Source organism: Euprymna scolopes, chromosome 40, assembly GCF_053919585.1.
Source record: "Euprymna scolopes isolate OS-2025 chromosome 40, ASM5391958v1, whole genome shotgun sequence".
Lineage (NCBI taxonomy): Eukaryota > Metazoa > Mollusca > Cephalopoda > Sepiida > Sepiolidae > Euprymna > Euprymna scolopes.
In genome coordinates this window covers 15,772,257-15,787,110 of record NC_136521.1, presented here as the reverse complement: position 1 = coordinate 15,787,110, position 14,854 = coordinate 15,772,257, and positions in this window count along the sequence as shown.

Below are 14,854 nucleotides of genomic sequence, written 5' to 3'. Positions count from 1 at the left end.
CTAGCTCTACCTACGTATTGAGCACTTTTGAAGTAAATACTTAAAGTTTACGCATAAATCTATACTTTCGTATATTGATTTATGTGAGTAAATGAAGTATATATATATATATATATATATATATATATATATGAACAAATGATTAATAAAACATGTTAAAAGACATCTTGAAAAAGGGTTAAAAACATATTTAATTTTAAAAAAGGAAACACAAGATAAGTGGATAGTCCCGTATCCGCGGAGTTTTGAAGAAATACTCTCCTTCTCATCAGAGGGCAGGAATTAGCAAAATGCAGGATCGGATTTTGCATATAAAAGTATTTAATGAAACTACAAGTAAGTCACAGATCTTACTTGGTTAAAAAAGGGTGAGGTAAGGGGAACATATATATATATATATATATATATATATATATATATATATATATATATATATATATATATAAGCACTGGATAGAGCACTGTTTTAAATTCGAAGTTTTCTGTTTGTAAAATAACAGCCGGTAGAGCACTGTAAAACGCGGATGGCAAGTGTCTATATAAATGGATATTTGATTAAATCGTTTATGCGGCCGATCACATGGGCCGGAGGTTAGAACTGCCAACTATAAACTAGATGGTATAAGATTTAATCCTTGGCTAAGGATTGATGCTACTCTTGCTGATTCGATGAGCTTTAATACAGCGAAACAGTACTGTAGGTACCATGTAAATTTGTTTAAACATATATATATATATATATATATATATATATATATAAATATATAGGTACAATAATCTGATTAAGATCAGACATATATATATATATATAGGTACAATAATCTGATTAAGATCAGACATATATATATATATATATATATATATATATATATATATATATATATATATATATAGGTACAATAATCTGATTAAGATCAAACTTAGTTTTATTTTGTAATGTGTTTGAACGAGACAGAAAAATATACCAGGATCATATTTATATGCAACAAAGAAGTTTGCATTTGCATTTTGAGTAAGAAACAAATAAAACTTAAATCAATGTTAGATGTAATTTTTACACTGATGAAGCCGCTTTAGGGATCTTAGCGATATTTTGTATATCATGAAAATATATATTTTTGAAATAAAAATAGGAATAAAATAATTGTTTCTAAATAAGGTTTTCTTGAAGGAAATATGGAATATTTCTATGAGGAACTGACAGTTACATAGGGATAAATGAAGAGCTCTAGTATTGCACTATTGGTCTATAACATGGACTTTTGTGTTAACTTCAAGAATATGTATATATATATATATATATATATATATATATTAAGTAATGTGATTGATAATATAAAATTTAAAAATCAAATTATAATTAAATTAAAAATCCGTTTCATAAGAAGGAACAACAACAAAATCAATTATCTGTACGATTGTTTCGGAAAACAGTGCTTTTTATTTTGGTAGACATCAAATTACGGACAATAATTATTACATATAGTTTTTTAATAAGCAAGGTCTCCTCGTTAGCAAATTTTGAAGGGTGTTTATTAAATTTAAAAGACACCATAAATAAACCTAGCATAAAAAGTAAGGCAGATGTATCTAAAAAAAATTTGAAATAAAAGGTCTGGATTTAAAATTGATAAGAAAATTAATGTGGGTTAGAGATACACACACACACACACACACACATATATATGTGTATATATATATATATATATATATATATATATATATATATATATATATATAAAATCATATAAATGATACGGGAAGTTTACTAGGTAAATTCAAAACTAAGCTTAATTCCAATAAGCCTATTAATGTTTATATTATCTCAACCATGTAATATAAAACGCTCGATACGTCAGTAATTACGCGCAATGTCACGTATTACTAGAACCCCTCAGTCTAATAACAATAGAAATAATAACTTGAATCCTTCCATCCACGCACACTGCAATCAAACCCAAGACCCCCCCCCAAAAAAAACAAAAGGAGAATCGAAAAATCCATATCCCTAGGAGGTTCTTCAATATTGTTGAAAATCCATTCAAATAGATATAGCATTTTATTCAATAAAAACACCATCAAAATCTCATACGCTAGAACGCTTAACTTAGCCCAGACAATTATATCTTTTAATAATATGAAAACAAAGGAAATCAAGCAATATCCTTCCCATTAGCCACTAAAAACTAACTGTAATTGTCAAAATAAGCGTGAATACCCGCTTAACAACAACTGCATACATGAGGATGTGATCTATTCTTGCACCATAATCGAAATACCATATAACTCCCATAATAAATTCTTCCAGCCGGTTGCAACCTCAAACTTCAGAAACGGCCTAATAATAATAAAATGGATCAAGACCCTCCTACAATGAATCTACATAGAGATAATACTAACAGTACAAACAATGAGGGTTCCCTTACAACTTACCCATAATAACAACTTACACAACCAACCCCACAATGAAAACCCCAACGTTATTCCCACAACCTACGCCAAACATAATAACATTAGTATTCACAACCGTAGCAAAAATAAACAAAATGCACTAAAACATACATCTATATAGGATTTACCTCTACGTTAATTAAGCTGAGAATCTCAAACCACATGTCATCATTAAACAATATGGACGCAGAAATGAAACAGAACATCTCTGGCAACATTAACAAAAAAGCTTAAGTTTTTAAACACCTTTTCTCAATTAAATGGGCAATTATTGGTAATTCCAAATCCTATATTCCAGGTTCTAAATTCTGTCGCCTGTGCTTATCTGAGTCAGTTAAACTAATGACTTCTACACAAAATATCGCTTTGTTTAACACTAAAAGTGAATTGATATTCCACTGCAAACATAAAGCTAAATAAAAATATAATAACTTTAAAATCACCTAACCTGACTGACACCCTTTCCGCTGCTTAATAACTAACCTTTCGTAATCCTCCACTTATTCCCGGCTTATATCACCTTTAGTTTATTTAAAATAATATACTAGCCCTTAATTTGCCTTACTGTCTTAATTGAATATATCTCCACAACATTCTCTTCAGTTTCCGTAGCTACTAATGATACAATTATACTTTTAAATGAATGTATAGATTACTATTACCACACTGATCAACTCACGACCTCCCCAAACATTCAACTTCTTTAACGCGCAACCCCAATATACTTTAACGGCGTAATCTTTTCAAAGCCGTCCCTTAAGTGTTACTGCTGCCGCATTGCAGGCTATCATGATTATCACATATGAATTTATTTCTAGAATTATACATATTATTGTTATTATCGCCTGTCATTGAATTTGCTGGAATGAATGGAACCTGTGGAAGCATTAACACAGATAGTAACCTTTTGTTCATCTCTCGTCTCTTATTATCAAGATTGTTAAGTTTAGTGTATTTCATATCTAGACTAACTTCTGTATTAAAACAGTCATATAGATTTAGCACAATAACAGTTATAATATCAGTTGCTTACTATATTATTATTAGGATGATCATTCGTATGCTTATTATAATTGACATAATCAAATTTAACATTTTATTAGTCTATAGTTCATATAATATATTACAATCGGTAGAAAAGTTGCCTTCTCCTAAAAGTGTTCGCTTTGTTAAAAAATATTGATTCTACTGCACTGCGAATATTACTATCTTAAAATTGTCTTCAAACAATTGGAATCACCTGATTTTATAAATCTACAGTAGCGTCTTAAACTAAGAGACACAATTTTATAACCTAATATTTGTTAGAAATAATAACTGTGAAAAACTTAAATTTTGACAACTGGTAGTCGTTATCATCCATAAAAACATACTAAAATTTATTAGGTTTTAAAATTGTGTCTCTTAGTTTTAGACGCTACTGTATATCCTGTTTAGTCGTAATAAAGAGAATAATATGTTTGTTAAGATCATCCTCACTATTAGACATTGGCGCTAAAAAAATTATTCTTTTTAAATTCGACCTATATTTTATTTAATTAATAGCATATTTTAGAATTTATCCGGCTAAGTTAGTTTTATTAACATGGTATTATAAATTGTCTTATATCCATACATCTAAGCCTCAATTGTTTATCTCTATCCTAGACCCTTCATCCTATCAGTAACACTCACTCACCCTCACGCACAATAAATGTCCAAGTCCCTCTTTTTCTCTTTTCCCCTATCCCTCTCTTCCCCTGTAACCTCACCCGTCTTGTCGTATTAAAGAGAATGATATGCTTTGAAAAAACATCCTTATTATTAAACCGTTGCTCTACAAAAATTATACCTTTTAATGTCAATCTATATTTATTTTAATTAATACCATCTTTTAGAATTTATCCGACTAACTTAGTTTTATCAACATGATATTCTAAATTTTCTTATATCTACACATCTAAGCTTTAATTGTTTCGCCACTTCTCTCTGTAAGAAACACTCACTCCCCACTCACGTACAAAAATTGTTCAAGTCCCTCTGTTCTATTTTCCCCTAATTCCATCTCTTTCCCTTTAACCCAACCTGTCCCCTGTAGCTATACCCCTTCCACAAAACTTGACCGCTGCGGTCGAGCTACATACTAAATAATGACAAGCACTTTTCACTCAAACGGCAAATAGAAGCGAGGAGCCTAGCGATGAAGAGTACTTTTTGCTGATTTTCTGTGTTTATCTCTGTTTTTTTTACAATGTATTTTAACGTTTTAAGTACTTTTTGCTGATTTTCTGTGTTTATCTCTGTTTTCTTGACAATGTATTTTAACGTTTAACGGGGTTTGATTTTTTAAAAATGGCGACCACTTAAGATAATTCTTTTTAAATCTAAACGAGGTTCTTTTTTCAACTTGTTTAAAACTCCAAAACGAATATATATATATATATATATATATATATATATATATATATATATATATATATATATATATATATACATCTTTCGATTCATGCTATTTACAAAGGACAATATCAGATCTGGGATTCAACCAGCCCGGCATGAATTTTTTTCTTTTTTCTTTTCTCGCTTTTTCTTGTTTGTTTATACTCCCTGACAAATTTTATACAAACATTTCTAAAAAAGAAAAATTGTGTTACACAAACACTATATAAAAACATTACTTTACAAACATAATGATGCATTTTATGACCACCATAAAAAAATACAGTTTCAGAAAGTGCCAAAACTAGGACATTCCAGCTCCACGCAATATATATAATCTGTTAACCAGTTTCTATCCTCTGACAAGAAGACATTACAACTCTGTGGAATAAGGATATTTAAGCGCACCTTTTTTATTGGGGGTATTCTGTCGAAAAATAAATGTGTACATGCAAATTTATGCTTTACCGTTATTATATCTATATAATATAAAGCTGAATGTCTGTGTGTGTATGTGTGTGTGTCTGGTCACGAATAGGCTCCTATCTTTTTGACTACTTTAGAAAACTGATTACATATAATGATAGAAGATGTATCGAGACACAGGGATGGGTATGTTTGATCTGGCAGAACAGTTGTTTCTTTAAAATGATGGGGTCTGCGTTCGCGCCTGGTCCACAAAGTATGGAAATAAAAAAATTAAAAATTTAAAAAAAAAAACGTTTACAAGTGTCTTTGATATAGATGTACATAAGAATACTTTGATAAGTATGTTTTAACTTAAATAGGGGTGGTATAATAAAATTGTGGAGTCTGCGTTCGCGTCTTGCCTCCATAGAATGGAAATAGGCACAAACTTTAATAAAGACTTTTCATATCTTTCTGCGTAAATATACTTTGATAATTATGTCTCAGTTTGAAGAAATATGGTATAATAAAATTATGGGGTGTTCGTTCGCGCCTGACCTCCATAGAATGGAAATATGTCACAAAGTTTAACAAGTTTTTTTAATATAGATCCTCAGAATATTGCGATAAGTGTTTCAGTGTGAACAGGTATGGTATAATAAATTATGGGGTTTATCTATTTTATTTTTACTTTCATCATATTTTGCTTTGGTTTTGATACCCCCAAATTCGAAGCTATCTCATTACAACCCTTCCTTTTCATAACCTATCATACTTTCATAAATCAGAGTCCATTTTCTGTACGCTGTTTTTGAAACCAGTCAAAGACGGGCACCTGTGATAGTATGTATATATATATATATATATATATATATATATATATACATATATATTTATATATGTGTGTGTATATATATATATATATATATATATATATATATATATATATATATATATAACGATTAAAGATAAGGCTGGTGCCTTATAAATATCTAATTATTTTTAACTAGCGGGAGGGGGCGACCGAATTTTCTCGATAATAAAATACGCTTTTATATGATATTTTGATTTGTTCAGATTCCGTATTTATTAGTATAGAGCGTGATTTCAAATGTAAAAAAAATATTCGAGTGCCATCGCCTAGAATCGAAACTGAAAGCAAAACCGCAGCATTCACAGCTGGTGACGTTACCACGGTATCAACGTGACACGCATGTGATGAAAATAAGCTAAGATTAATGTATAAAATGGATAACGATTTTTTTTCAATTTTAATCAATATTTGACCCCTTAAAAACAATTTTACCCAGCTAAAGACCCATAAAAATACAATAATTTGAGGCCCCTAGCGCCGCTCAGCAACTTTTAGTTTCGGAAAGGATAGAGTTAAAAAAATATAAAGACAGACAGACAAACAGAGCGAGTTTTATGAATTTGATTTCTAATTTTCGGCTTATTCCAAAACCTTCATCAAGAAGGTTTAAACATTACGTTTTTTCTTACTAGCCATAATGGTCTAAAAATAGAATTGTTTAACCCTTTCTGATGAAGGTTTTGGTATGAATTAGAAAATTTAAATGAATGTTTATTTGAATAATGCAAAGGTCTGATTTTTTAACCGTTATGTTTTGAATTTCATTTTTATCATGCTTATAAACCGTGTAATTCTATTAATTTGAACATATGTGCGCATGGACGATACAACCTCTATTTTCGACTGCGCTAAAATACCATAATAGGTAATAAGAAAAAACACTATCATTGCTGGTAAGGAAAAACACTATTATAGCTAGTAAGAAGAAAAAATCAACAGCATAGCTAGTAGGAAAAAAAACACACACACACACTTTCACGGTAAGTAAGAAGAAAAAATATTGGCTAAAATTTCCTGGTGAAGACTTTAGTATAAGCCGAAAATTAGAAATATTTAATGAATAAATATTTATTTAAAACTAAAAATACTGCACGAGTCAAAACAACCTCAGCCTTTTCTTTTCTGCTTAATAATGAGGCCTATATTTTCGCCATCTTCATCTAAGACCAACTTAGCTCACACGCACAGAGGTAAGCACCTGATGGCTTATTGTTTCATACGCTTTTAAGTGTATACAAAGTCTCTCTTTACACGCGTAATTAGCGAGTGAGACACGAACACCAATCAACCATTTGCCTCAGCTACTTTCAATCTACGGAAGCCCAGACAAACATGAATGCACTACCTTTTCTATTTTAGTTCATTTACAGTCGTAAACCCTTACAAAAGTCATGTTGTGGCGATTATTGCCTATCGTACACATCTGCTTCTGAACTAACTCAGGCAAGCGTTCGCTTCGGACAGATTGATAAAATATAAGAATTTTCTATGATTCTTCTAGTTCACTGTTAACGGTATCTTTTGCTTATATGCTTTTTGGTCTCAAGTTCAGAATACTTTTTCCCTTCAACGTACTACTCTTTGCCATGGCCCGTACTCTTTATATTGTTACCATAAGAAGCTAACATTACGCTTCTTCATTTCGGACATTACCTTTAGCTTGTAAGTTCAATTAAAACTTCTAAAAGAAAACATAAGCATATGTTTCGGTGAGTGTTTGGCACTTTAATTTTTTTCTATTTTTTCTTGATGGTCGTCATGGAACAGAAAGAGAATTCGAACTGTTGCTTCTAAAGCAATTTCTGCCAAGAATCCAAATTAGTCATTTCATCATTCCGATTATAACTTTCGGGAGATAGTTTCACTTTCGCATTTTTTTCATTCTTAATTTGTTGTATTTGTAGTAGTAGTAGTAGTAGTAGTAGTAGTAGTAGTAGTAGGATTATTAGCATACTTATTAGTAGTATTTTTTTTAATTTCATTACTAGCAAGAAGACCCGACGTTGTCCGAGATTGAATGATAATAAACGAATATTTCACACTCCTATATATTTTTGTTATCGGAATCCGTGAAATTGCTCGGGAAGAAGCTTCACGTGCCTCCCTGCAGTAACATAGTCCAAAATATATGTTATTCTACATTCTAGAGAACCTACTATTTCTTTTATAAAATTATTTCATATGAACTTCTTTTCAGTTAATTAATAATAACATTAAGAAATTTACATACGAATTTTGAACATACAAATAAGAAAAAAAAAGAAAAAGAAAACACGTAAATTTTCAAGTCTTAAAATTCTTTGCAGTTAATGAAAACAAATGCAATTTGTTTGCGGGGTTTGAACTAACAGACCACGTTATGCAAAAACAAAAGCAACAAAAAAGAACACGCTATCAACTTACCCGCAGTAGAATTTTCATGGATCGCTTTTCTATCTTTGTTACTAAGCGACGATATGGAAAAATGACTTTACCGATGATAGATAAATTAAAATAACGGTTTCGATTATCGATTATCGGTAATTATCGGGGGTATTCTGAGATAACGCTTAACTAAGATCACTCCACGACTTATACACTAAAGTAAAGAAAATTTCTTCCACCGTTGCGGAGTCTATAAGAAACGAACTCATACACAGAAATAAATTTACATTTTTATAATTTTAGAGATAGAGATTACTATTATTGTTATTTTTGAACTTCTTAGTATTAAACTCATTCTCATGAATATTATTTATCTTTCAGCCTTTAATGCTGTTGTTTACATTTCATTTCATTGGCGCGACTTAATTTCTTAACTTCTAAGCCACCTCATAAGAAAAAAAGGTATCCGTCTAAAAAGATTTCTCACTCATTGACATACGCCAGAAACAACGTTTTTTAGGATTGATTAACGTACTCTACGAGCTTTTAACAAGTGTGTTTATTCGCGAGCATTATCTCTTGGCTTAACGACCAATTGTATAAACAAAATATCAAAATAACTCAGTCTAGACACCAGAACCAGTGGTTTTAGTATTGCCTGTAATATTCCTACGCTTACATTTAAAAAAAAAAATCTGCATTGAAAAGGCCGCTCTCCATTGTTTACTGACCTGTCTTTTTCTTATTTATTTTAAAGAGATGTTTTTTTCCTTACGTTGGCTCCCGACACAGCTGATCATTAGTAATTACTTCATCAAAACAAAATGAATTTACATAAGTCTGTAAGGTTTTCTTTTTCATTGCAAAAAAACAGTAACAATGGCTTCAGGCTTGAGTGAATTATGTATTCGTAAACATTCCTTATTTATTAATTTCCTTTACTGGGCGGGCATGCACGTTCGCACACATTAAAAAAAAATTATGTGCAGTTTTACATGTCTGCTTATTGTTTCACGACTGTTCTAAGTATTTCTTCGTAAACATCGCTTTTTTTCAATTATTGGGGGTGGAAGCACATTTTCTTTTACGTTAATTAACGTGCTTTTTAGCATTGCTTTCAATTACTACATCATAAAACAAAACAAAAATATTAGCTATTATAATGCGGTATGTAATTATAGTTTCATTTATTTTTCAGGGGGTGAAGTTCTTTCAACGATCCGATTTTTGTTTGTGTCACTTTTCTAGCGGACAACGCCGGTGTATGGGCCTGCTAGTATATAAACAAAATATTACTAACAAAGAAAGAGGAGGTGAAGTAGTAGAATGGATTCATTCGATCCTTATAAATACAACAGCTTTGTAAAAAGCACATACTTCCTTTTTTAGAAACAAAGACAGATGACACATGTCAGAAAGAGATTTTTTATAACATGGATCCATCCATCTAGCGCGGCCGTGGCCGAGATTGAACCCACTACACAGGTTTGTAGTGTAATTATAATCTTGTCGGTAGCCGAATACTTGATGCTTCGCCAGGACTATCAAGGGTATTTTTATCGTTATGGCATCACTAGACAGGCTTAAGAGAGTCCTATCTACCATCGAGAGAAGGATAAACCGCACCAGTTTCTCAACCTCGTATTTTACATCGCGTTACCCACAGCGCTTCGCCTTCCCAAATGGTCACCCATCTGGTACTGGCCAGGCTCAACGTTGCTTAACCTCGGTGATCTGGCTAGACCCGGTGTGTCAACGTGATTATTCCGTATATAACATGAATATGTTAGCGTAATTACTTCAAGCAAAAACTGGATCCAATATTCGCAACATTTTTTTCTTGCCTTTAAAGGAGGTGGGGTTTGTACTAACGCTGATGGGGAGACATGATTTAGTATACAGTTTTTTTTTTAATCCTTGAAACAGTTTTTTATTCTAAACAATTGATGGCCTTTTTTGGTTCTTATGTATTTTTGGTACCGCGCTATTTTTAAATAGATTTTCCAAGTTAAAATTAAATTTCACGATATTTTTTTTAATAAATTGTTAGTTGGAAGCACAGCATAGTTACAAAACACCGTTCCCTTCCCATGGTATGAATGGCTAAAAAATAATAACGCTATTATTTCAGAACGGTACCAAAACACATATGTACCGTAAATATTCTTGGAAAACATTTTCTGTACTTTCACCTAACAAATTACGCTAACCTGCTTGCCAGTCGGTATGTCTCAAACTCCGCATCGGACCCGGCACAACATTCCCTCCCTGACTTTCCGTTGTGGACGGACGTCACACTAGATGATTAGAAAATCACTCCCTCCGAGGTACATGGTATCATAAAAACCCTAGACACCTCAAAAGCATGTGGACCGATCCCATCCCGATTGTGCTATTAAAAAATGCTCCGCTGTGGTTGCTCCAGTACTCCACAAACTTTACAACTTTACGAATTTTGCTTCCCTGACTGCTGGAAAACCGCGCCTGTCTTCAAGAATACTGGCGAAAGTACTGACCTACTAAATTATCGCCCCATTACCTTTTCCCGCTTTTAGCCCAAATGTCTGAGTCCTTAGTAAATCAAGCCCTAGTAAATCACCTTGCACCTGTTAAAATCTGACCGACAATCAGTATGGATTTAGGCAAGACCGTTCCACAGAATATATCCTTACTGTAATCTCTGAACGTATATACCGTACACTGGAAAAAATAGGGGTTGCTGGAGCGGTATCTCTCGATATATCTAAGGCTTTTCACAGGGTATGACACGATGGTCTTCTAAGGAAAATTAGATCATATGGTATCACTGAAAGAATACATAAAGTAATTAAATCCTTCTTAAGTAAGAGAACAATCCAGGTTGTCCTCGACGGTCGTACATCTAAAGAATATGATATAAATGCGGGAGTATTTCAGGGGTCTATCCTTGGACCTTTATTATTCTTTGATATTCATAAATGACCTCTCTGATAAAATTGTTTCTGAGATGGGTATATTTGCTGATGACACCACTCTCTATAACAGGCACGAGGGGGAAAACAAATGAACACATCTCTAAGGAAATGGCAGAAACACTAGAGGATGACTTCCAATTTGTAGTGGAATGGGGACAAAAATGGATGGTCACATTCAGTACTGCCAAGATAAGCTTGTTTCCTTCAATAACTACAAGAAACCTTCACTACCACCAATACAATGGCCAAGAACACATTACTCGAAAGTACTTCCTTTAAAGTCCTCGGACTAACGTTTAAAGGAGCGTGATCTGGAATAGATATATTGACAACATTGCCAAGGAGCTGCGAAGAAGGTAGACTCTCTCTATCGTGCTATAAAATTACTTACGCCTGAAAGTATCCTGTACCTCTATAAGGCCACCATTACAACATGTATGGAGTACTGTTGTCACATTAGGACTGGTGCATCTGCGATGTCTTTCACTCCTTGACAGGATTCAAAAGAAAGTTGCCTAACTGATAGGTCCTGAACTGTCATCTAGACTTCGGCCTCTGTCCCACCGACGAAATGCTGCATCCTTCTGTTCTACAAGTACTTTATTGCTGACTTCTCTGACGAAGTACAAGCACTTGTACCCCTCCCCCCGACGTGAATACCTCTGACAAAGCCGACAACCAGCTAAATTCCACCCCTTCACAGTAGAGATCCATATGTGTAAGAAAGCATTCTACTACAATAGTTTTTTCCCCCAGAACTGGTAGGCTTTGGAACTCCCTTTCGGGATTCTGCTTTCCCAGCTTTACTGACATGCAGAAGTTCAAGTGTAATGTGAACAAACATCTTGCTACTTCATAATGTCCCTGCAACTTATGTCCTCGATAGTAGCCCCCTACTTCAAAGTGGCACTTGCCTTATTTGGGGTGAAAATTTGAATATTAAAAAATGCATGATACGGTTATCAAAAAGTTTTAAATAAAAAACAATATGACAAAAGCTATTTAGAAGCACGTTCAACATTGTATTTGGTACTCCAGGTTTAATTCGTGTATGTCAGCACATTAATTTAAAAAAAAAACAACTAATTTTGCTTGCTGAAATAATAATCGCCAATCTTTCCTCAGTTCCATTCGACGACATGAGAACTCCGTGCACCAGTTTAAAACATGTGGAATCTGTCCAATGTGGGTGAATGACGAAACAATAAATTTCCCGTCTTCCACTTTTGGGATTCAACCAATCAGCGCTTTTCTTATGACAATGTTTGCGGCTCTATAAAATAGACGACAATTGCCGAGAACAAACGCTTTCGAAAAAAAAACGTTGTTTTGATTATTTTAGCTGTGTCACATTGTAACCTGTGCCTTCCGATCATAGAACCCTTACTCATTTGCATAGACAAACCGACCAGCAATCACGCTCAAAATAAGGGTGAGGGCACGCTTAAGTGATTTGAACGATTTTAAACGATTTTAATCGGCTTTTTCAATAAATTTCACCAAACGCAATTTTTAATTCATCGTTCTTCTAAAAACAACTAATGGAAATCGAAAACTTTCGAAACTATTGCAATGTTTTTGTTTTTTTTACACACAAACAAAACGTTCGAACATTGACAAATGGAAAAAAAGCGAATCTCAAGAAAAACAAATAGGAATTATTCCTGCTAGTCAACAAAACATGCATAAAAGAAAAAATGCTGCCTAAATACAGGGTGTCCCAATAAAATGTACACACTCTTTAAATTATCTCAACTTACTACGGTCCTGGATATGACCTAAAACTATCTCCGATGGTGAGGCACCACCTTGCGGGCCTTAGGAAGTGTGGAGTCACCCTTTAATTGCCATTGCTCCCAGATCCACTCTGACCTGGAGTGGTAGTACCTGTTAGGTTCCCAACTATGTGTTAAATAGAATATTACTTTAAAAAAGATATATACTCCATTAAAAATCGTTCCTCAAAATAACTAAATTTGGCATTAAATAACCTGAAAAGGGTTGATATGCCGTAAAACCAAAACAACCAACCAATCAACTTGCTACATGAATATGCTATACCACGTAGCAAGAGATGTCTAGGAACAAATAATGGTACTTCCAGCAGCACTTCCCACAATCATCATAGTTTAAGAACATGTCTTGGTAGTCACCTGCGAAACAGATAGTTAGAAGAGGAAGTGTCGAGTACTGTCCACGCTTACCGGATTTGACCCACCTCCATGGATTTTACTCTTTTGGGGAGGCGGGGTGCATGCTAAATACAGGGTTTAAACCAGAAAATGACCTACAATGAATAAGTTGAAAGCAACCATTGAAAGAAGATGTGTCAATATACCAATTAGACTGATTAGGAACGTTTTCGATTCAATCAGTGAGCGTTGTCAGCTGTTCATGGACAACAATGACCGATAATATGTACACTTTCGATAATTGGCGGGGTTTTATATTTGTTCATTATATATATGCTATGTTTTCGATAAATATAAAAATTGTTAGACCTGCATTTACTACCGTTTCATACTTACACAATTATCAATTCAAAAGTGATAATTACCGCTGGTCGCGAGACTCTGAACTGGTCAACAAATGCAACTTTGGCTTTACTGGCTCGCCTTCCTCTCCTCGACTATATATATATATATATATATATATATATATATATATATATATATATATATATACTTCAAAATAAAATTATCAAACCATCAGCTGGTATGGAAACCTGTGATTATAAGATTTACATGATATTACTGGCAGTAATTAGCCCACCCAAAAAAGAATTGCTCGATATACAAGATAGAGCAAAAAATAACATTTTAGTCATTCAATGAATTAAAAAAAAATTCTGACGTGAAATGTTTGAGTTTCAGATCAAATATTTTTATTATTCTTTGTTCTTACAAAGAATACATTAGAAATATTTTTACTCCTTATCCTATAGGAATTCGATGTCTACCATCTCTTCAGAGAAGAAAATATTAAAATACATGTTATTAAATATTTAACCTCCCTTACTCTATGACTTTTAATTACTCAATCAATTTTTGATTGTGATTTTCCATGTCTCACTGACTTTACCAAATAGCGTGAAAACCATTATAACTATTTGCTAATATTTTCTCCTCTGAAGAGATGGTAGACATCGAAATCCTATAGGATAAAGAGTTAAAATATTTCTAATGTATTCTTTGTCTTACATAGAATAATAAATATCTTTGGATCACAAACTCAAACATGTCACGTCAGAATATTTTAAAATTCATTGAATGACTAAAATTTGCTATATATATATATATATATATATATATATATATATATATATATATGTGTGTGTGTGTGTGTGTGCGTGTGTGTGTGTGTGTGTATGTATGAGAGGTGCGTA